At 41.3% G+C, this 24,914-nt stretch overlaps 1 pseudogene; it reads right to left on the reverse strand.

Moving 5' to 3' along the window:
* Positions 1-1,565: 1,565 nt before the first annotated feature.
* Positions 1,566-24,914, reverse strand: part of LOC141139172 (cytochrome P450 2K4-like) — a 114,284-nt pseudogene continuing 90,935 nt past the window's right edge.

The raw sequence follows: 24,914 nt of genomic DNA on the forward strand, positions 1-24,914 counted from the left end.
TGGAAGCCCCCTTTAACAAGGGTACTCCCAGATCCTGGCCCTCCCCTCTGTGTGAAATGGTAAGGGGGTACAAAAGTACCCCTACCATTTCACTAAAAAACTGTCAAAAATGTTAAAAATTACAAGAGACAGTTTTTGACAATTCCTTTATTTAAATGCTTCTTCTTTCTTCTATCTTCCTTCGGTCTCTTCCTCCATCTTCTTCTTCTTCTGGTTCTTCCTCCGGTGTTCTCATCTGGCATCTTCCCCCACGGCGTCGGCGTCTTCTTCCCTTCTTCTCCTCGGGCCGCTCCGCATCCATGATGGCATGGAGGGAGGCTCCCGCTCTTCTCTTCGTCTTCTTCTCTTCATCTTCTTTTCGGGTGTCAGAGGGGGGTGGGGTCACCATGTGGCCCCACCCCCCATTATTTAAGTACCATCAGAAGAGGAGAAGCATCACACAGCGGGAGCCTTCCTCCATGCCATCATGGATGCGGAGCAGCCCAAAAAAGAAGATGAAGACAAGAAGATGAAGACAAGAAGATGAAGAGAAGAGTAGAGTGGGAGCCTCCCTCCATGCCATCATGGATGTGGAGTGGCCCGAGGAGAAGAAGGGAAGAAGATGCCAATGCCGGGGAGGAAGATGCCGGACGAGAACACTGGAGGAAGAACCAGAAGAACCAGAAGAAGAAGAAGATGGAGGAAGAAACCGAAGGAAGATAGAGGATAGAAGAAAGAAGAAAGAAGCATTTAAATAAAGGAATTGTCAAAAACCGTCTCTTGTCATTTTTAACATTTTTGACAGTTTTTTAGTGAAATGGTAGGGTACCCCCTTACCATTTCACACAGGGGGGAGGGCCGGGATCTGGGGGTACCCTTGTTAAAGGGGGCTTCCAGATTCTGATAAGCCCCCCGCCCGCAGACCCCCACAAACACCAGCCAGGGTTGTGGGGATGAGGCCCTTGTCCTCATCAACATGGGGACAAGGTGTTTTGGGTGGCTACCCCAAAGCACCCTCCCAATGTTGAGGGCATGTGGCCTGGTACGGTTCAGGAGGGGGGGCGCTCTCTTGTCCCCCCTCTTTTCCTGCGGCCTGCCAGGTTGCGTGCTCGGATAAGGGTCTGGTATGGATTTTTGGGGGGACCCCACGCTGTTTTTTTTTTAATTTTGGCACGGGGTTCCCCTTAAAATCCATACCAGACCTGAAGGGTCTGGTATAGATTTTGAGGGGGACCCCACGCCATTTTTTAAAAATTTTGTCCGGGGTTCCCTTTAATATCCATACCAGACCTGAAGGGCCTGGTATGGAATTTAGGGGGACCCCCCACGTCATTTTGTTTTTTAAATTTTGGTTCGGGGTTCCCCTGTGGGGAATTCCCATGCCGTTTTTATCAATGAACTTTTATGTGTATTGTCGGACCGGCAATTCATTAATAGCCGCGAGTAGTTTAAATGACTTTTTTCCTTTGAAATGTCATTTTGCTGTCAGACTGTTCTAAACACGGGAAACATGCACCCCTTTACAGGCATACTATAGACACCCCCCCCCCCAGGTACGAAATTTAAAAGGGATATTACACTTTTATTGTTTCACTTTAAGCATTATTAAATTCACTGCTCCCGAAAAAACGGCCGTTTTTAAAACTTTTTTTTGCATTGATCCATGTCCCCTGGGGCAGGACCCAGGTCCCCAAACACTTTTTATGACAATACCATGAATATAAGCCTTTAAAATTAGCACTTTTGATTTCTCCCATAGACTTTTAAAGGGTGTTCCGCGGCATTCAAATTTGCCGCCAACACCCCAAATTGTTCGCTGTTCGGCGAACTTGCGAACAGCCGATGTTCGAGTCGAACATAAGTTCGACTCGAACTCGAAGCTCATCCCTAATGCTGAGTGACTATCCTATTCCTCCTCAATTTTTATAATAATAGCTTCTAAGAATATTTTCGGTTCAGGGCACCACCACCACCTAAGGCCCAATTTTTCTGCCCCTGTTTTACAGGGTCGTGTAATTACAATTTTTGATCTAAAATTTCACAGCAGGGCCTGTTCCTGCACTCAACAAAAGTATCTGTGAGGGTTTGCAGTGTTGTGGCACCACCACCACCGCCTAAGGCTCAATTTTTCTGCCCCTGTTTAACAGGGGCACCTAATTACAATTATTGATCTATTATTTCACAGCAGGGCCTGTTCCTGTGCTCAACAAAAGTATCTGTAAGGCTTTACAGTGTTAGGCCACCACCACCACCAACGCCTAAGGCCCAATTTTTCTGCCCCTGTTTAACAGGGGCGCGTAATTACAATTTTTGATCTAATATTTCACAGCAGGGCCTGTTCCTGCGCTCAACAAAAGTATCTGTGAGGCTTTACAGTGTTGTGCCACCACCACCTAAGGCCCAATTTTTCTGCTCCTGTTTAACGGGGGGGCACGTCATTAAAATTCTTGATATAATATTTCACAGCAGGACCGATTCCAGTGCCCACCAAGAGCAACTGTGAAGGCTTACAGTGCTCTGGTACTACCAACACCTAAGGCCCAATTTTCCACGGGGTGTATAGGGCAGGCCGTATAGTATATACAGGTGGTCCCCTATTTTCAAATATCCGACTTACAAACGGAGGGAGACAACAGGAAGTGAGAGGAAATCTACCCCTAGGAAGTGAAATTCTTTCCTGCAAGAGTTAATATGGGAAAAAAAAGTGTCTCCCCACTGATGCTTTATCACCAATCCTTGTTTCCCTAATAACCCCAAATTTTCAAAATTAATTTGTCATTGGGAAAGAAAGTGAGGTGAAATATTCTGAACAGGGGCACAGACAGCAAAACAAATGTTACAGGGGTGATGATAACCCTTCCCTATGTTATCCAAAAAGCTTAAAAATAGATTTTTTGGCTGGAGCTACACTTACAAAATGTAACTGTTTCAAATTACAAACAGATTCAACTTAAGAACAAACCTACAGACCCTATCTTGTTTGTAACCCGGGGACCACCTGTATACTGCTGCTGTTCAGAGTATATAGGGCCTGGGGGCCCCACGCCCTTTTTTTAAAAAATTTGGGTGCGAGGTTCACCTTAATATCCTTACTAGACCCAAAGGGCCTGGTAATGGGCTGAGGAGGGGGGGACATTACATTACAACCGCAAGCAGTTTTAAATGACTTTTTTTCCTTTAGAAATGTCATTTTGTGCAGAGACTGTTCTAAACATGGGAAAAATGTGCCACTTTACAGGCATACTATAGACACCCCCCAGGCACAATATTTAAAGGAATATTACACTTTTATTGTTTCACTTTAAGCATTAATAAAATCACTGCTCCCGAAAAAAACGGCCGTTTTTAAAACTTTTTTTTTTGCATTGATACATGTCCCCTGGGGCAGGACCCGGGTCCCCAAACACTTTTTAGGACAATAACTTGCAGATTAGCCTTTAAAATTAGCACTTTTGATTTTTCACGTTCGAGTCCCATAGACTTTAACGGGGTTCGTGTGTTCGCACAAATTTTTGGTCTGTTCGCATGTTCTGCCCTGCACCGAACCGGGGGGGGGGGGGGTGTTCGGCTCATCCCTATTTTCTAGTATAGTTTAGTTCAGGAGGGCCAGGGATGGTTTGTGTACTTTACAGTCAATGTACATTATTCTTCAGAACTTATTGCCCTATATTAGTACTGTATAATTTAATTCCTATACTAACTTGTTAAATTATTTCTGGCTGACTAATTTATTAACCATTAGCTGTTATTATTTATCTTCATAGCTCATTTTCTTTATCTTGTTCAGTTTTACAGATATACATGGGAATATTTTGACCATTCAGATCCTTAATCCTATATTTATTTCTAGTTTGTGTTAATTGTGAGTAATTGCACAGATGTCATGCTTGAGTGGATGGGTTATAAAGCCAACAGCTCCTGTGAGGTCCAGTTCTGCTCCTGGTGGTGCCTGGAAGGTGAAGTTTTGCAGCAATGTGGTAAAGAACAGAAACAGCTCCATTTTAGCCAAGGTCTCCCCAGCACAACTTCTCTTACCTTAGGAAAAAAAAGTAAAGTGAAGAAATCAATTTTTTTAAATAACTAAATATAAATATTTACTAGGTGTAATACAGACATCTTTCTACTGTTGTGTGTCCATCTAGTTGAAAACACATAATTTACATTGGGGGGGGGGGGGTTGTGATTTACTAAAACTGCAGATAGCAAAATCTAGTGCAGCTGTGCAGGGTAGCCAATCTGCTTTAAACTTCAGCTTGTTGGATTTAAGCTTTACAAAAAAAAACAAAAAAAAAAACTGGAAGCTGATTGGTTTCTGTTCAGAGCTGCGCCTGATTTTGCACTCTCCAGTTTTAGTAAATCAACCTCTAAGTGTCATCTGCATATGTTGCCTTTTAGACTTTAGAACATTTTTTGATTGGCTGTCCTTATGGAAAAGTTTTTGATTACCTGTCCTTTTTTTCATACTTGAACTTCCTCTGCACTGATTATCTGTTACAGTGTCATGGCTAGACTTAAAGCTAACCTCCTAAATAAAAAAATGGTGTCTAAAGGCAATTGGCATGGGTATTCTTACTTGGAAATACTGTATACTTTGTGTATTTTTTCAGGTTTGTGCAGCAATCCAGCATGCTTTGAACTTTCTATAATAAAAACGAATTAGAGCTACAGTTCTCTTTGTGCAGGTACTGGTGTTATAGCCGAACCCTCCTGTAGTTTTCTGCAGGCAGCCCATAGTAAGGGGACCTGCTGGTCCCTCCCATAGCTTTGCATTCTGCACAGACTATGTGAAGCATAGTGATGATGTCACTGCTACTTTTACAAAGTAATTCATGGGTTTTCAAAGGCATTTGGTGCACACTAAATTTATTAATATCCTTTTGTGGCTATTTAAAATTTTTGTTAAATGAAAGTTTCCCCTCTTCATACTTGAGGACAGCTACCCAAGACATGATTTTTCCTCCTTCAACAGGAAACACACTGTAAACAATAGGTTTTGCGAGCTAAAACAGTCGCTTGGGAGAGATCTGCATATAACAATATTCCAGTGTAAGGTTCAGGCAGGGAATTTCTTTGTCTCGCAACGTGCATTAATTAATCTTCTCCATTACATCCCTAGGGATTTTTAGGGAGGAAGGATGGCTTTGGGAGTCAATGAGCTTGATCAATTATCAAATTCCAGGGATTCACTGAAGGAAGCAATTCTGCTATCATATTCTGTAGGAACGAGAGGAGTTCAGCGGCAGGGACTGATTCAGCTATGCCCCTGAATTTAACATTATTCCAACGAGACCAGTCCTCCCAGTCCGCCATTTTAATATTCATATAGCAGATTACTTCTGTAAGGTCATTGTGAGCATCTAAAAGTTCATTGTGAGCCCGAGCATAATCCCCCATCCTGTTCTCTATATGGTTGACTCTGTCACCCAGCTCCTCTAGTTCCATTTAGTACCCCTGGCCACGCCCCCGGTCTTTGTAAGTATTAAAGTGATTGTAAATACTTTTTTTTAATAATAGCAAACAGGTTTATACGTACCTGTTCTATGCAATTCCATTAGCCCCAAACACCCTCTTGTCAGGTCCCCTGCCAGCACTCTCTGCATTTTCCCTCCGCAGAGTATCCCCATTCAGGTAGGTAAAAATCTAAAGGGGGTAAGGGGGAATAGTGATGTCTAAACATTTGTTACCTTAATGCAAGAAATGCGCCATTAAGGTAAAAAATGTTTAGGCTTTACGACACCCCCATCTCACCCCATCTTTTTTTTTTATTACCACGGGAGATTTGGATGGACTCTAGGCCACTGGCTGCAGTTGTTTGCTATACTTCCAGCCTGGAAGGTAGGCTTGAAGAGGGGAGGGGGGCATCTAGGCCTGCGCGGCATGTGGATCTGCTTCTTAGTTTATGTGTAATAGCCAGGTAAGGTAGAAAGGCAGGAATTTGTGATGTCAGAAATCACTTCCAGTGATGCCCTTTCAGCAGTTTTGGCATTTTTTGGGAAGCATTCCTATTTGCCTACGTAATTTTGAAGAGGTTAAGAGCTGGTTGAAGTGTGTTGTTGTGGTCCTGAAGCAAAGGGTTTTCTGCCCTGCACAGCCATGCTAAAGTAAAAATGAGCAGCGCCGGCCTCTGCACTTCAAATCATGGACAGTGAAGAAAGGGAAAAGGCAGATTACAAAGGGACTCCTCCAGCAGAGAGAAAATTGGCTTGACCTCCATATATAGCCACAGTAACACAGGCTCTAACACTCAGGGCAAGGCATGACTGAGCAACTATGCACCAGCCAGCCAAAGATTTAAGGTCAAGGTTTTATGGAAAAACATAACAGAGGGGCAAACAGACATGGAAACTCATAAAATAAATTAGGCATCCCCTTCATTTTGGAGGGATCTGTTCTCATTTGCTGTTCAATCTCCAGGATAGAAAATGAAGGGAGATCTCCCTTGTTGGAGAGCCAAAGGGCAAAAAGAGCCTCACAGGGGCTTTAACACTTTCATACTTTATAAGAAAAATATTTTGGCATTAGATATACTTTTTAGGGGACATTGTGGTGAAAGATGAAGCACCAGCATTTTTTTTTTGAGGCTGCAAAGTTTCCAATACATTGTGCTAAATACATAAATGCATGTGCTTTGTCCATATGTATCAAGATACATGTGCATTAAAATATGTAACCATGATTAATGAGTGGAAAGGGCATGCTCATTTTCTTAAAAATATGGCACTTTATTTGCATCTTAGAAAACTAAATTTTGTGATTTTGTTTACAATGGCCCTTGTATTGAACTTCTGCATTGGTGCCCTTTACTGACAGTCTGTCACTGTTTCAGGCCACTGTAAAGTTTCCATCCTTAGAATTACTCACCTGCAGAAAATGGTATAAAAGCTTCATTCTTAACAAAATTTCCTTTCGAGTCCAGAAAGTGCTGAGGGTAAAACTCTTCTGGCTTCGCAAAGTGCTCTTTGTCTCTTAGGACGGAATACAGTAATGGAATCACTTGTGTATTCTGCAAAGGAAAGAGATGTGAGATGTGAGATGTTTGGATCAATCATAATGTCCAGCAGATGGATGAATGAAACTTGCATTTACGTGCAAATAGTTTCCACTTTAGTTTAAAGTGAGAGGCTTCTGAGTTCTTTCACAGATACTTATGACCTGGATTTGACTCCTCCTAATCCGGATACACCCTCCTTTTGACTTGCATTTGACCTTCTGAATCAATCCTCTTTTATATTTCTACTGACTTGTATGTTAACAAGTAACTTGACACTTGTAACTTGTGATCTTCTTTTTAGCACCGCACTGTATTGTGTACAAAGTACAAAAATTTCAACCCAGAATGCACCAAAACACCTCAAAACCACAAACGCACACTTGAGGCAGTTGTTAAGGCAAATAAAGAAAAAAATACAGTGACATGTTGCAGAAACACCAGCTAAACATATGGCATAGTGGTTGTAGATTATTATGTATGTAGTTTGACCACTTCAGCTCCGGAAGGTTTACCCCCATTCCTGACCAGGTCATTTTTTGCGATACTGAACTGCGTTGCTTTAACTGACAATTGCGCGGTCGTGCAGCACTATACCCAAAAGAAATTGATGTCCTTTTTTTCCCACAAATAGAGCTTTCTTTTGGTGGTATTTGATCACTTCTGTGGTTTTTATTTTTTGCGCTATAAACAAAAAAAGGCCGACAATTTTAAATTTAAAAATATATTTGAATACTTTTTGCTATAAAACACATCCAATATTTTTTTTTTTTTAAATCTAATTTCTTCATCAATTTATGCCAATATGTATTCCGCTACATGTTTTTGATAAAATAAATCCCAATAAGTATATATTGATTTGTTTGCGCAAAAGTTATAGTGTCTACAAACTATGGGATAGATTTATGGATTTATGGATTAATTAATTTTTTTTACTAGTAATGGTGGCGATCAGCAATTTTTAGCGAGACTGACATTGTGGCAGAAAAATCTGACACGAACAATTTTTGGGGACGAATGACACCAATACAGTGGTCGGTGCTAAAAAAATTGCACTATCATTGCACTAATGAAACTGGCAGGGAAGGGGTTAACATCAGGGGTGATCAAAGGGTTAACTGTGTTCCCTGGGAGTGCTTTCTTACTGTGTGGAGGATGTTTTAACTGAAGAAAGACAGATTTGTGTTCCTGCTTAGCAGAAACACACAGTCTGTCTTTCTTATTAGCAGAACGGCGATCTGCCTTGTTTACATAGGCAGACCACCGTTCTGCCTCTCTCGAAACAAATGCCGGACCCGCTGATTGGCTCCCACTGTGTCCAATCACAGTGGAAGCAGGGCTCCAGCAGCGTGCGCATACGCCCCCAGAGCCGATGAAAGGAATCATGTAGAGGTACGTGATTTTGTGCTTAAGGGCTTCCCCGCCACATTGTCTGTACATGGGGCAGTCCTTAAGCAGTTAATTGGAACACAGAGTAGCAATAAAAGAGTGAGAGAAAAGTCTGTTTTTAACAGAGTATGATGATATTTCAAAGACAGCAGCCATAAATATTATATAAACGTGCTTCAATGTATGCAAGCATTTGTACTTGGCCACTATGTTAGAGAAAAAAAATGAGGCATATGGTATTCTGAAAAAAAATAAATCTGTTTATTATTTCATAGTCAGGAGTCAGAAATATTGTGTTTAATTAGATTGAAATGTTCTGGAGCCACTGGTAAGAAAATAGGAAATGATTTGTTGGCCAGTACATACTCCTTTTTAGCTAAGATGCTATATCAGAGAGAGACAGAGCATGCAAATTTCATCTTGATAAAATACTTGATTTGATTGTAGCCGTATTAGTGCAATTGTGACAGAGAAAATTGAGTACTGTCCGTGATACTTTTTTTATTTGCACTAACATACAATTTTTCAGGACAAGCTTTTGGGGTATGCAAATAAAAAAAGTATCACGGACAGTACTCAATTTTCTCTATCTTGATAAAACAAATAACAGTGTTTTTTTTTCATGACTGAAGACCCAAACATAGTACATAAATTTCTGAGACTTAAGATGGAAAAATGTTACTGTATTGCACCACGGATCGTAAGCCTGTATGGACAGGCTGGACTTTCTGGCTGACGGGGTGGGCATATTGCACCTGTAAAATTAAAAAAAACCTGGAGTTAGACTTACCGGTAACTTTGTTTCCAGTAGTCTTCCAGGACAGCCCTTGAAAGATGCAGCTCCTCCATTCAATCAGGAAACACGTTACCCCTTTAAGATTTTTAAGGTGGGCCCTCGGGTCCCTGGCCAGTCACCCACGGGAACCGAAGGACGGGTCTGAAAAACATACAGAACAACAAAACCCCACAACAGATTATACTTAGGGTGGGAATGTGCTGTCCTAGAAGACTACTGGAAACAGAGTTACCGGTAAGTCTAATGCCCCGTACACACGGTCGGATTTTCCGACGGAAAATGTGTGATAGGACCTTGTTGTCGGAAATTCCGACCGTGTGTAGGCTCCATCACACATTTTCCATCGGATTTTCCGACACACAAAGTTTGAGAGCAGGATATAACATTTTCCGACAACAAAATCCGTTGTCGGAAATTCCGATCGTGTGTACACAAATCCGACCGACAAAGTGCCACGCATGCTCAGAATAAATAAAGAGATGAAAGCTATTGGCCACTGCCCCGTTTATAGTCCCGACGTACGTGTTTTACGTCACGGTGTTTAGAACGATCGGATTTTCCGACAACTTTGTGTGATCGTGTGTATGCAAGACAAGTTTGAGCCAACATCTGTCGGAAAAAATCCTAGGATTTTGTTGTCGGAATGTCCGAACAAAGTCCGACCGTGTGTACGGGGCATAACTCCGGTTTTCCCCCCCATTCATCTTCCAGGCCAGCCCTTGAGAGGATAACCAAGTACTCACCAGGCTAGGGGACAACAACCACTTGTAGGACTTTCCTCCCAAAAGTCTGGTTCTGGCTGGAGATTAGGTCCAGATGAGGTGGAAGGTGGAGAACTTTAACCAGGTCGTCGCTTTGCAGATTTGCTCTGGGTTAGCACCAGCCTTTTCCACACATGTAGCTGCTGAAGCCCTTGTAGCCCTCGTCAACTCTATAGTACTCCAGAATGGCTGACTTAATCTATCTAGCCAAGGTGTTCTTGGATGCTTGGTTTCCTTTTTTTTTTAGGTCTAATGACCAAAACTGTCTTGTAGCATCCAGATATCTCAATAAACACCTCCTGACACTAGATCTTGCTCCTTGGTATTGGAAGGTGGTGTGTCCAGTTTTAATCTACCATTCTCCATGTATCAAACATTACATTACTTCCCCAATTTTTTGTAAATGGCTCTAGTATTTGGCTTCCTGGCACTTAGAAGTGTTGTCACAATTCTGTCTGAAAGCCCCTTTGATCTCAGGATGTCTTCTTCAGAAGCAAGGCCGTCCAGTTGAAACTTCCCAGCTTGAAACCTGATAAAGGCACCTGACACATCAAATCTTCCTTGCGAGGAAGCAGCCAGGGCTGGTTTGCTGAAAGGGAGAGTAGCTGAAAAAACCAAGCTCTCTCTGGCCAGTACAGTGCGTTCAGAATTAACATTGTTCACACAGGAATTTGTTGAGAACCCGGGGAATCAGATGCACTGGGGAAAAGGTACAACATTTTTTGAATCTCCAGGGATATTGAAGCACATTAATCCCCAAGTCTGGATCTCGCAGATTTAGCGAATAGAAAAGATCCGATTTTACATTCTTGCGGGACGCAAACAGGTCTATTTCCAGCGTTCCTCAATGTGCTGTGATCTCTGTGAAAAACTCTGGGTGTAATTCCCACTCTTCCTATGATGTTTCTTGGCGACAGAGGAAAATCTGAAAAATTGATTTCAGTCTCTTTTGAGGTGAACCACTGTCATACATTTTTTTTTCTGCAAAAGGCATATATGATTTGAAACCTTGATCAAGGTTGGACTTCTTGTGCCCCTTTGTTTGTTCACATATGCTACTGTAGATGAATTGTCTGAAAGGACTAGAACATGGCGTCCCCTCAACTGGTCTTGAAAGTGAGAGATTGCTTTTGCTACTGCTGTAAGTTCCCTCCAATTTGAAGAAGCCAAACCTTCTTCCTGGAACCATTTCCCCTGGGCTGGATGGTCAGCCAGATGGGCCCACCAACCCCATCTGCTCACATCCGTTGTCAGCTTGTGAGAAATAGGGAAAGACCAGACTAAGCCCTGACTTAAATTTATGCAATTCCTCTATCACCACAATGCGCTCTTCACTGCTGCAGGAAGAATATCCATCATGTCTAGATCTCTCTGTCTTTGCTCCCACAGATAGAAAGGCTTATAGGGGTCTTAGGTGGAATTTGGCTCACTGGACGGCCAGAATTGCCAATGTCATCAAGCCCAGAACAGGCATAATCTCTCGGATAGACACTAGTTGGTTGTTCTGTAAGGAACCTGTTCTCCTGATGAGATTCTGGACTTTATTCTTTTTCTAGGGTACCATCTCAGGTCAGTGGATCAGAAGCCAATACTTCCAGAAGAAATTGGGGGAACAAAGATTTGACTAGATTGAGTATCCACCCCAGTGGCGTTAGTCATTGCTAAGCTTACATAAGATTTTTTTGTCAGCTGTGCTTCCGTGGGGTCCACGAGCAGGAGGTTGTCCAGATAAGGAACCACTGTCATGGACTTCAACCTCAGAGGTGTCAAAGCAACACCTTTGTGAATATTCTTGGTGATGAGGATAGGCCGAAGGGGAGAGCCCTGCTCTGGAAGTCATGTTCCTTCCAGGCTATCTCCACTGACAATCTTAAGAATTTTTGGGAGCTTTCCCTAATGGGGATGTGGACATAGGCATCTCTCAAGTCCATGGTCACCATGAACACTTTGGGTTGAAGAATGTTTTTTTACTGAAAAAAATCGACTCCACATGGAATCTTTGTAACAGATTGCTTGATTCAAGGGCTTCAAATTTAGGATTAAGCAAAACTTCCCCTATGGCTTCTTGATTAGGAACACATGAGAATAGAAACCTTTGCACATTTCTTCCTTTGGGACTGGAATAAGCACTCATGGTCCACCATTTCTCCCAATAGAAGGGGCTGTGCATGAACCTTTTCAGGGTCCCTTAAAAGCTTTGTCAAGAGGAACCTCTCTGGAGGGACAGCGTTGAACTCCAGAGTGTAACTCTTGACAACAATGTTTAATATGTACCTATTGGCTGTTCTCTTTTGCCATTGTGGTAGGAAGGTAGCCAGTCTTCTTCCTACTAGCATCCTGTAGTCAAAGAGAATGTTGCTCTTTGGTTCTCCTTTATGACCTGTCCAGTGCTTTTTAGGTTGATCTTTCATTTCTTCTTGTGATCTTTTTGTCCACGAAAAAAACTTTTTTGGACCGTTTTTTTGTTTCTCGGTAGGAAAGACTATATCCAACCCTAGCCCGAACAAAAGGTCTTTGGAAGAGGCCAGATTGCATAACCTTAACTTGTATGCCGAATCCCTGAACCAAGTTTTGAGCCAGATACCTCTTCTTGCTGCCACTGCCAGGCCTCCTGCCCTTGCGGAGAGCTTCACTGATTCCCCTGATGCGTCAGAAAGGTAACCAAGTGCTTTAAAGAGGACTGGTAAGGACTTGAGGATCTCCTCTCCAGGTGTGCCGTTCTTGGTGTGATTCTGTAGCTGGGAAAGCCAGAAATCCAGGTTTCTTGCTACACACATTGTGGCTAAGTGAGTTTCAAGCTGGCCACACTAGTTTCCCATGCTCTCTTTAGAATTATATCCCCGCTTTTGTTCATATAGTCTTTTAAGTGACTCATATCCTCAAAGGCAAGCACCGACCTCTTGGAAACTTTGTAAAGGGGAGCATCTAGTTTTTGGATACTTATTCTATACTGCTTGTGGGTCATCATGAAATGGAAATCTCCTTTTGTGACTGGCTGTGAAAAAAGGCTTACATACCACCCTAGACAACACTTGGTGAACTGGGAATACTTTAGATTTCTTTTTTCTGAAGACCTTGATACATCATGTCATGTTTGGAAAGGTGAACCTTATCTTCCTCAAATTTCCAATGTTTTATAAAAAGGCCCCCAAGAGGTCCTCCACATCATCCAAGGACAACCTAAAATGTCCTTCTGATTCATCCTCTTGCATCCACGGGCTGTGTAGCGCTCACACTTGCACCTGTGGCAACGTCCACATGGAGTACCAGCCAGCCATCCATTCCTCCCTGCACCTTTAAGGGGTTAAACCACTTCCCCTCTGTGCACGTAGATGATGTCATTCTGCCCTGGAAGGGACACGCCAGTGTGCCTGGGTCAGGAGGCGTCTGGCTGAAGAGGGACATACCACCTGCTGGAGCCTCCAAGGGAATGAGTACACCAGCCACCTCTCATCCCAGCCTGGGCTAAGAGGGAGGGGGACCGGATCACCACACGCCCGCTGCCAAGGAGGGATCACTGAGGCCAGAATCGACCTCCACCACCAAGATACTCGGGTAAGACAGAACTCTTCCCCGGAAACCCAGAGTCTCACATACACGCGCTTTCCCTGTTAGAAGCCCTTGAGAGATGGAGTCCTCCATTGGTCCCTCAGGCAACATGTCCTCTTTGGATGGAGAAAACACAAAAACTGGCCAGGGACCACCTTAAAAATCTAAAAGGGGCAAAATGTTATCCGATTCGAGGGAGGGGCTACATCTCTCAAGGGCTGGCCTGGAAGACGACTAGGGAAAAATTTTAGATTTGACTGTTTGTTTGACTGAGGAAAAAATAATCAATTTAGCACCACAGCTATTAAGCCCCTCTGCACAGGCTGAAATCTCTTAGGGACTGAATAGGCATCTTGCTTCTAGAAAGAAAAACAATACTGTCTATTGGTTTTAAATTTTAAAGAAAAATATGCATAGATTTGCCTCTCACCTTTGAGTTTTTTTTGAGTTTTTTTTTCGATTGGTCACAATGTTTAAGGGGGAGAGCAAGCATGTCACATCTTGAAGAAAAAATTCAGTATCTTGTTTTCGGAGATGAAAGACTAGACAGGCTGCAGTTTCTAAACAACTGAGAATGTATATTTCATCTAGAACTAAATAGGTAAATGAACAACTGAAAATGTAAACTTTGAACAAACTTGCACCACATTTTTCAAGCCTTTGTTGAAAGAGGCAGCAATTTCTGAGGAAGAGAGTAAGCAGATTGCATCCACATGCTAAAAATTGGCTTCCTTTTTCACAGATTGAAAAAAGACAAAAATGGACAGATTTGCTTCTAAGCATGTACATTTTTTTGGCCAAGCAGGTTTTTCTGAGGGAGATAAAGTAGATTACAGCTAAAAATAAGCAATAATCCTGCTTTGACAGGCTGCTGTCTGCCATACAATAAGCAGATTGCATATTCCAATAATAAAAATGGATTATTTTTTCCCAGACAAAAGAGCAGAACAATATAAGGAATTACAGGTACTCTTTTATTCCCCTCTAGGAAAAATAATGAATTTGTATTTGAAATGTAAAAACAGAAAAATACAAGGGAATTTAACCACATCAGTTATCCTGACTGAGTGTCATATGACGCAGGATAAGCCACTCATGTGCACATGCCCCTAGCGGTGATCGGGGGTGCAGCGTGTCGCTTCCACACACGCATCTCAAATCTTGGTAAAGAGCCAATGATGTAGGCTCTTTACCGCATAATCCGCGATGACCAATCACAGCTGATCACAGTGGTTACCAGGAAGTGCTGGTAATCGGCTTTCCTCAGATGGCGCTGACAAGGCGCGAGTAGAGGAGAGCCAATCAGCGGCTCTCGTGACAGGGGGGTCTGCGCTGATAATCAGGGCATTCGTTACCTGCACAGCCCCCATCAGAAGTACCCACCCCAGAACCCAATCAGTGCCCTTCAGATGCCAATCGTTGCCCATCACAGATACCAAGCAGTGCCCATCACACATGGCAATCAGTGCCCATAACAAATACCAATCAGTGTCCATCAATAATGCCTGTCAGTGCCCACAGATGCCAATCATGCCCATCGCTAATGCCTATCAGTGCCCATTGGTGCCAGCCATCAGTACCCATCATTGCCCATCAGTGCTGCCTATCAATGCCACCTATCAGTGCCACCTCATTAGTGCTGCCTTATCAGTGCTCTTCAGTGCAGCCTCATCAGTGCCTGTCAGTGAAGAAGAAAACATACTTATTTACAAAATTTTATAACAGAAACTAAAACAATTTTTTTTATTTAGATATTTTTTTAATTTGTTTAGCAAAAAAATAAAAAACCCAGTGGTGATAAAATACCACCAAAAGAAAGCTCTATTTGTGGGAAAAAAAAAATTACAAAAATTGTATTTGGTTACAGTGTTGCATGACTGCACAATTGTCATTCAAATTGTGACAGCGCTGAAAACTTAAAATTGGCCTGGGCAGGAAGGGCGTGAAAGTGCCCCGTATGAAGTGGTGAATTCGCTTTATTGAAGTAGTTAAGTACACCTTTTAAGCTTTTTTGGATAGGCCATTGTTTGAGGGTAAGAGCATGCAGTTTTCATTAATACATATAAAAACAGACACAATCTTTGTGTAGTATAATTTCTGTACAGATTTTCTGCAGAAAATATCAACCTTATTAATGGGAAAATAATTTTGAGGCAAAGATTAGGTCTATTTGAGTGAGGAATTTTACCTGAAACTAAATAGTTTCAGGTACAGATTTTAAAAATGGCATATTTGGGCAAGAGAATCTCATCCTTTGATAGGAGGCACGTTTGGAGGCAAATCGTTGGCTTCTTTCAGCCAGAAATATGAACAACAAATTTTTCTTCTAGAAAAACAATATACAAAATCATATGTATTTGCTAAAAAAGAAACTCATCCATTTTAATGAAAAGCAATCTTGGAGACAGAGTAATCATATTTCAGCAGTAAAAGAAAGAAATTAAAATGTATTTTTGAGACACCACATGTTATTTGTATTGAAAAGAATACCCTCTGCTTGTTGGGAATATTATAGGCAAAGAATGTATGTGAGCTTATATATTTAGAAATATAAAAACACCATGAAATGCCTAGGAATCTATATAATTGTGGTCAAGGTTGCTGTTGTAACTACAATTTTGCAATTCATACGTGTATTATGTAGCGGCAGTTTTTATTGCATAGTGGATTTTAATGAAATTGTACCAATAAAGAGATTTATATTTTTAGATTTACACCTATATAAGTTCACATACAGTACATTCTTTGCCTATAATGGTCCCAACCAGCAGAGGGTATGTTGTGGAAATTTTCCTTAATGTAGATTGCCAGATGTCTCCCAGCGTGAGTTTTGCTGCCATACGCTCATGCGAGTGTGTCCGCACATACAGACACTGGTGAAAGGCTTTTAGTTGTGGAAACCTTCCCATGGACATGGAGATCAGTTCGGCATTTAAGGGATGTTCGATAATGCCTCACTAAGTGACTGGCTACCTCAAGGCGACTGCATAAACACTCCTGGCAAACAGACCTAAGTACATGGGAACAATAGTATAATCGTACAAAGCATGGCCCGCTGAGCCTCGTGGAGTACGGTTCGCGTCAATAGTAAACTGTGGGAGTATGCACAGAGTCCTGATCAGAAACTGCACATGTTGCTCTGCACACGAGCGATCGCATACGTCACTACCTGATATCTATTTGAATGTATACAAGTGTCTGATTGGCTGATTGTGAAGCCACCACCTCTCATTGTTATCTCTGTTCAGCCCTATAAATAAACGGGATCTGCCTTAGTTTGCATGCTTCTTGCTCTTCATGATCAAGGTAGAAGAGTAAAACAGTGAAAGCATTCCATCTTGTTTTTGCTTTTGTTTTGTTTGTTTTTTTTAAGTGACACAGCATTTTAGATGGATTTTTACTTAAACAAGTGTTTTTGTAACATTTTGTGTTAATTTATTTACATGATACATTTAATTTGTCCGTGCATATGTATGCAGACACATAAAAGATGTATTTCTAGTATCTCCAGAACTTCTTCAATCTTTCAATCTTAACCTCGCACACATGTACTGGAGATGATAGAAACATAGGGGCTCATTGTTTTATGTTCCTTGGACATGTTCCAAAATAGCTTAAAATTTGTCTAAACACAAGAACAAAAATGTAACATGGCATCTTACCAGTCCTTAAATCTGGTGATTGATTTTTTTTCAGGCTTTTCTTCTTTTTTTATTTTTACCTATTGCTCCTACCAGTGACACACTTTGGGGGTTATTTATGAAATCCACTTTGCACTGCAAGTGCACTGAAAGTGCACTTGGAAGTGCAGTTGCTCTGGATCTAAGGGGTAGATCTGAAATGAGTGGAAGTTCTGCAGATTTTATCATCCAATCATGTGCAAGCTAAAATGCTGTTTATTTTCCTTGCATGGCCCCCTCGGATCTACAGCGAGTGCACTTACAGTGCTTTCAAGTGCACTTGCAGTGCAAAGTGGATTTTCCTTTAGTAAATAACCCCCTTTATGTCCTAGGATAACAATGATCATTCATTGTACTGTACTGTATCTATAAAGGAGCAGCATTGTCCCCTTGGGGCAGCAAGTGTGTTAGGGCTACAGATTACCTCCCATTCTTCCCAACATAAGGAGGAGATGTTTGGTATTTCATAAAGAGAGCTGAAATCAATGCTAATTGATAAAACACAGTCAGAAAGCACCGAAAGTTGAGCTTATTTGATTTCTGGCAGCATCAACAGATATACTTGTTTGATAAGTGCAAAAAATAACAAAATGTCAGTGGTATATTTAAAAGACCAAAGAGGAGCAAATAAGGAGACCATCATTGTTAAGGTTTTCCTCACTTTAAAGCGAATTGACCACTTCATACGGGACACTTTCACCCCTCTTCCTGCCCAGGCCAATTTTCAGCTTTCAGCGCTGTTGCACTTTGAATAACAATTGCAAAGTTATGCAACGCTGTACTCAAAGTTTTATCATTGTTTTTTTAGACAGATAGAGCTTTCTTTCGGTGGCATATAATCACCACTGGGTTTTTTATTTTTTGCTAAACAAATGAAAAAAGACCGAAAATTTTCAAAAAGTTTTCTTAGTTTTTGTTATTTACAAAATATTATAAGTAATTTTTCTCCTTCACTGATGTGTTCTGATGAAGTTACACTGACGGACTGATAGGCGGCACTGATGAGGCGGTGTTATTGGGCACTCATAGGCGGCACTGATATACAGCAACGATGGGCACTAATAGGCATCACTGATGGGGCTGCACTGATTATCTGTGTGCATGTCCCCACTGAGGAAAGTCGCTGTCAGCATGAGGAGAGGAATGACGATAACCAGCATATACTATTTACACTGTGATCAGTTGTGATTTGAGTACAGCTGTTCACATGATAAAGAGCATAGGCACTTTATCGTGATCAGTGATGCATTGTGTCCAGGGGACACACCGCACCAGGGATCTCCGCGCTGCGCGCCACCCAGGGGCACACACGAGCGCCTTGGCATAAAGGATGTCATATGACGTCCAGTCAGAAGGGTAAAGCCAATGCCCAGCCATCAATGTGCTATAGGCCGGGTGGCAAGTGGTTAATCAGGGAAACTGTCATTGTAAAATTGCTGCCTACTTGCACGCAGGGGGTCTTAGCGATGGTCGGTTTAGATGGTGTTCACCTAATTTATGAGTATTTGTTCTTTATACTTCATTGTTTTTTGTATGCTTTCAGCAAAGGATCGGGTAGCCCCAAGCTGTTGTCACTTTTAACAAATTTCCTTCTTTGGTAGAAGCAAACATTATTGTGGTGACATTCACCCAAGTGAGATGGTTTAGAGCACCACAACCATTTTATTTGTGAATTCCCCCAACCAATGGTTGTTTAGTGTTTCCAGTCTGAAAAGTAGGCAAAGTGCTTCAGGGGTCCAAGGAGTGCCACCTTCATCTTGATTGACAACAATGTTAATAGATTAGAAGTGAACTGGAGTTTTTTTTGTGGCTTTAACTGGATTGACCATTTAACATTTTAATTTGGCCCCGTACGCAGGTTGCTGCAAAAAAAAAAAAAAAAAATCAGTGATCACCTGTCATTCTAAATGAAGGCAACGCCAAGAATAAAAAACAAATGTATTTTTTCATACCCAGCATTTTTTTAACCAATGCATTTAAAAATTGCTTAAAAGTTCCTCAAAAGTGGAACTTTAATGGACCATGAACAAAAAATGATTCTTATAAAATAGAAAATGTATTGTTGCATAAATATTAGTATTACACACTATTACACAACCAAGAGAGATAAAAAAACTCAAAAAATAAGAGGAGACCGGAGCGCCAGAGCAACACAGAGGAACCAAAACAGAATGAAGATGGAAAGTGTCCAAAAGTGACCCCATGTAGGAATGTGCACATTTTTGGACACTTTCCGTCTCCTCTTATTTTTTGAGTTTTGATCTCTCTTGGTTGAAATGCACAACATATGGGATTAATCACACATATCTGAAATTCTTCAGCCCATTGTCCCTGAAGAAGACTTCTACTTCATTGAAACATGTTGGATTTCCTCTGTTCCTCTGACAGTGGAATTGGGTTAATCCAGTTTTTTGTCCCATGTTGTTCATTTTTACCATGTGTCTGTTTTTATCATATATCACGTACTGTGTAATACTAATATTTATGCAACAATATATTTTCTGTTTTATAAGAATAATTTTTTGTTCATGGTCCATTAAAGTCCCACTTTTGAGGAACTTTTTTGCACACTATGTATTAGGGATGTGGTTCTGAACTAGTTACATCCAGTCATTTTGCAACAACCTTTGTTAAAAATTGCTTAGTTCATATAAAAACGGGGGTCAGCAACCTGTAGATCGGGTTCTACCAGTATATGACGGACGGGTGACTAATAGATCGAGGTCTGGGTTTGCTGACCCGCCATTCCAGAGCATCAAACAGATTGCAATGCAGAGGGGCTACTCATACAGTTGAAGCTGTAGTGGAGAGAAAGAGCCACATAAGCCAATGCCTCCCCTGTAGTGCTGGCTCCTGTCCTACCAACTGCACTCCACCTCTTATCCCAGCTAGCGGTCTCCAGAGTGGTGCCAGCAGCAGCAAAGAGGAGATCCTCAGGTCAGTGTGAAGCAATACACTGGGCATAATAGTATAGGTCTGCTTTCACACTGATGCACTGCAGTTTACTCACGCTGTGGGTGCAGTACGGTGTACCTGCAGCTTTCCTGCACTTAGCAATAGATGTCTATTATATCCTGCTGTTTTACCCCCCTCCCAACTTTACCTGTGAATGAGCCCTAAGGGTGGCACTGCCTAATGCAACTAAGGGCTCATTCACAAATTCAGCAGGCACTGCTGCTCCTCTGAAAAGCGATCTGAGTGTGCTTTGACAGGTGGTGAGGAGGCGATATGTTGCCCCTAATTTGTACTCACAATTTCTGTGCAATTCACGTGATTGCATACACGGTAGTACGGCAATTAAAAGTTTAAATCAGGTGTGAGAAGATGGCACTCGGCGACACTGTGCCCAGTGATCTTTGACTTCTCTTGTTTTGTTCAGATAGATCTCCAGATCTTTAAGATTGCCTACCCCTGATATAAAATAAAAGATAAATTGTGATACTCACTTTGGGTATAAAGAATCCTTTGAAAGTCACATCTTGAGTAGTGGCATGTGGAACGTTTGTTGGCACAATGTTACCAAATCTTTGGATTTCATGGATGACGGCATCAGTATATGGCATCTGTTTTCTATGCATCACCCGAGGTTCTCCTGAACCAATAACTTTTTCAATTTCAGTCTGGACATTTTCTGTCATCGAGATATAGATATATATGCACTTATTCAAAGTTTTTCCATTTCTTCCAATTATATACAGTCAGGTCCATAAATATTGGGACATCGACACAATTCTAATCTTTTTAGCTCTATACACAACCACAATGGATTTGAAATGAAACGAACAAGATGTGCTTTAACTGCAGATTTTCAGCTTTAATTTGATTGACATCCAAATCAGGTGAACGGTGTAGGAATTACAACAGTTTGTATATGTGCCTCCCACTTTTTAAGGGACCAAAAGTAATGGGACAGATTAACAATCATCCATCAAACTTTCACTTTTTAATACTTGGTTGCAAATCCTTTGCAGTCAATTACCGCCTGAAGTCTGGAATGCATAGACATCACCAGACGCTGGGTTTCATCCCTGGTGATGCTCTACCAGGCCTCTACTGCAACTGTCTTCAGTTCCTGCTTGTTCTTGGGGCATTTTCCCTTCAGTTTTGTCTTCAGCAAGTGAAATGCGTGCTCAATCGGATTCAGGTCAGGTGATTGACTTGGCCATTGCATAACATTCCACTTCTTTCCCTTAAAAAACTCTTTGGTTGCTTTCGCAATATGCTTCGGGTCATTGTCCATCTGCACTGTGAAGCGCCGTCCAATGAGTTCTGAAGCATTTTGCTGAATATGAGCAGATAATATTGCCAGAAACACTTCAGAGTTCATCCTGCTGCTTTTGTCAGCAGTCACATCATCAAAAAATACAAGAGAACCAGTTCCATTGGCAGCCATACATGCCCATGCCATGACACTACCACCACCATGCTTCACTGATGAGGTGGTATGCTTTGGATCATGAGCAGTTCCTTTCCTTCTCCATACTCTTCTCTTCCCATCACTCTGGTACAAGTTGATCTTGGTCTCATCTGTCAATAGGATGTTGTTCCAGAACTGTGAAGGCTTTTTTAGATGTTGTTTGGCAAACTCTAATCTGGCCTTCCTGTTTTTGAGGCTCACCAATGCTTTACATCTTGTGGTGAACCCTCTGTATTCACTCTGGTGAAGTCTTCTCTTGATTGTTGACTTTGACACACATACACCTACCTCCTGGAGAGTGTTCTTGATCTGGCCAACTGTTGTGAAGGGTATTTACTTCACCAGGGAAAGAATTCTTCGGTCATCCATCACAGTTGTTTTTTGTGGTCTTCTGGTTTCTTTGGTGTTGCTGAGCTCACCGGTGAGTTCTCTCTTTTTAAGGATGTTCCAAACAGTTGATTTGGCCACACCTAATGTTTTTGCTATCTCTCTGATGGGTTTGATTTGTTTTTTCAGCCTAATGATGGCTTGCTTCACTGATAGTGACAGCTCTTTGGGTCTCATATTGAGAGTTGACAGCAACAGTTTCCAAATGCAAATAGCACACTTGAAATTAACTCTGGACCTTTTATCTGCTCCTTGTAAATGGGATAATGAGGAAATAACACACACCTGGCCATGGAACAGCTAAGCAGCCAATTGTCCCATTACTTTTGGTCCCTTAAAAAGTGGGAGGCACATATACAAACTGTTTTAATTCCTACACCGTTCACCTGATTTGGATGTAAATACCCTCAAATTAAAGCTGAACGTCTACAGTTAAAGCACATCTTGTTTGTTTCATATCAAATCCATTGTGGTGGTGTATAAAGCCAAAAAGATTAGAGTTATGTCGATGTCCCAATATTTATGGACCTGACTGTAGTTCATTAAACAAAATTGCCAGGATAAATGTGTTGTGCGTGCTACTACTAATGCGCTTTAAAGTGTGTAGGTTCCAGGGCTGTCATACTCATCATTGCATTAGTACCTGAACCAATGACTTTTTCAATTTCAGTCTGGACATTTTCTGTCATCAAGATATAGATATATAGCCTCTTATTCAAAGTTTTTACATTTTGTCCAATTAAATAGTTCATTAAACAAAATTGCCAGGATAAATGTGTTGTGCGTGCTACTACTAATGCACTTTAAAGTGTGTAGGTTCCAGGGCTGTCATCCTCATCATTGCATTAGTACCTAAAGCACCACTGACCCAGAACATGCTCACAGTCAGATCAGCCAACCTGTATACTTGCTTCGGCCAAGGTCTCAGTGAGCAGTGAAAAGAAATATAAAAATAGGCATGACAGCATGACAAGTAAAATTAGCCAATATACTGTAGAGTACTGATGATGAATGATTGCAGGCACCTGCCAGAGAGAAAATCAAAGAGTAGAAAGTTCACGTTCACATTGGGACGATTTGGTATGCGATTTGACATGCCAAATCGGCAGCTATTGCAGGCAAAGGCACAATGTGAATCGGTGCAATGATGACTTTGCGACATCGCACAGATTCTCAAAAGTAGTTTCTGTACTACTTTTGACAACATTGGGGGTGATTTGAATGGACATCTGTGTATGAACCCGCGCAGATGTCTGTGAAATCATTTCCGAAGTCGGACTGCATTACTGGATTCAAACCCACCCTCAATGTGAACCTAGGCTAAAGCACAGATGAAGAAATCAGTCCTGGACCTTGCAACTTTAACGAAAAATTTTAAAACAATCCTGATTTGGCTTATGCAAACATCTCTTCATTAGGTCTTTATTTATATAATTGTGAATTTATGTTCATAAAAAAAAAATACATCTGGCCTCTTAAATTATACTTACTTTGTTTGGTCATCTTGTGTCAGAGAGTCAGAGGTCACCTAAAATCTGACACTGTAAATTAAGCAGATAACCTTTTGACCACTTCAGCTCCGGAAGATTTACCACCTTTCATGACCAGGCCATTTTTTGCGATACAGCACTGTGTTATTTTAATTATGTGCTCGTGCGACGCTATACCCAAATACAATTTTTCCCCACAAATAGAGCTTTCTTTTGGTGGTGTTTGATCAGCTCTACTTTTTTTGTGCTATGAACATAAAATGACTGACAATTTTGAAAAAAAAAAAAAAACAAATATATAATTTTACTTTCTGCTATAAAACATATCCAATAAAAAAAAGTGAAAAAAAATCAAATTTCTTCATCAGTTTAGGCCAATATGTATATATTTTCTGTATCAACTTCCCCTGGCGTTATTACCTATAATTTTTAGGAACCAGTTATATTTTGTAAATTTAGGAATGCATTCAGCTCTTCTTTAAAACAATCTACTGAGCTGGTCAGAACTAGTTCTTATGGGGTTCTATTCCAGACCAGGGGAGCGATGTCACTGTCCCTCACGTCGCCACCATAGTCAATCTCAGTTCTGGCTGCAGGTGTAAGTGGCCTTGAGGGGGCACAGGTATAGCGAGTATATGGGGGTCAGGGGGTGACCTTTCTAGAGACACTGCCAACTTGTCCTCTTTTTTAGCATCAGAAACCCAAATCCAATACAACCAATCAGTATTCATATTGCACCAAATGAACTCAGCAGAATTAATTCTCGCTGGTTGCTGAACTTAAATATAAGCACAACAGTAAACTCCAAAGGAACTCCGTACTATATATGGCACCTAATTATAGATTCCCTGTGGTGTGAGTGGTCACAAGGAAGCCATCAGATAATTGAGGTAAATGAAGAGAACCTCTGTCATGCCTAAATAAAAGAGCACAAAAACAAAATGACTTACTTTGGATTTCTGGGTACTTCATCATTAGCAGAAGGCTCCATCGGAGAGTAGCAGAGGTTGTGTCCATTCCAGCAGCGAACAAGTCCGCGATAAGAGTTGTCAGATTTGCATCACTGAAATATGACTCTGGATTTGGCTTTTCCTGAAATTCACACAGTTAAAAATTGTCATTATATTTTCCCTGGAATTCATATGATACAGCCATGAGGTACTCAACCTTCATCTGGTATACAGCCCGATTTAAAAGGTTTTGGAAACCCTTGGTCAAAATTTAAAGAAAATATGTTATTAAAAACATGGAGGCACCAAGTGCTGGTGTGGCAGTAGATAGGATTTAGTTTGTGTTGGTGTAATTGTTTGTTAGGTAAAAGCATAGTTTGTTCACTGTACTCAGTGCAGCTGCATTCTGCCAGTCAGATCTGCTAAGATCTGCTCAGTGTCTATCTATCTATCTATCATATATACACACACATACACACACACACACACACACACACACACACACACATACATACACACACACATATA

Source organism: Aquarana catesbeiana, linkage group LG04 (genome assembly GCF_042186555.1).
Source record: "Aquarana catesbeiana isolate 2022-GZ linkage group LG04, ASM4218655v1, whole genome shotgun sequence".
Lineage (NCBI taxonomy): Eukaryota > Metazoa > Chordata > Amphibia > Anura > Ranidae > Aquarana > Aquarana catesbeiana.